The sequence below is a fragment of the Hippoglossus hippoglossus genome, chromosome 21 (assembly GCF_009819705.1).
Source record: "Hippoglossus hippoglossus isolate fHipHip1 chromosome 21, fHipHip1.pri, whole genome shotgun sequence".
In the NCBI taxonomy this organism is placed as follows: domain Eukaryota; kingdom Metazoa; phylum Chordata; class Actinopteri; order Pleuronectiformes; family Pleuronectidae; genus Hippoglossus; species Hippoglossus hippoglossus.
Window position 1 is genome coordinate 15,781,941 of NC_047171.1, and position 227 is coordinate 15,782,167.

The following is a 227-nucleotide window of genomic DNA, read 5'->3' on the forward strand; positions in this document are numbered from 1 at the left end:
ACCGTGGGCATTTTTAATGACCCCGTAATTCAATTAACCGCCTCCATCAGCTCCATCATTGATTTGTGGAGGAAGAAGGAGAGAGAGAGAGAGAGAGAGTGAGAGAGAGAGAGAGAAGGAGGAAGAAGAAGAAAAAAAGAAAGCTGCTGAAAGTTGAATTCTGCAAAGTCGAGGCGGCCTGTAATTGCTCAAGACACAGATCGGAGAGAAGAGGGGGTGGGGGGGCC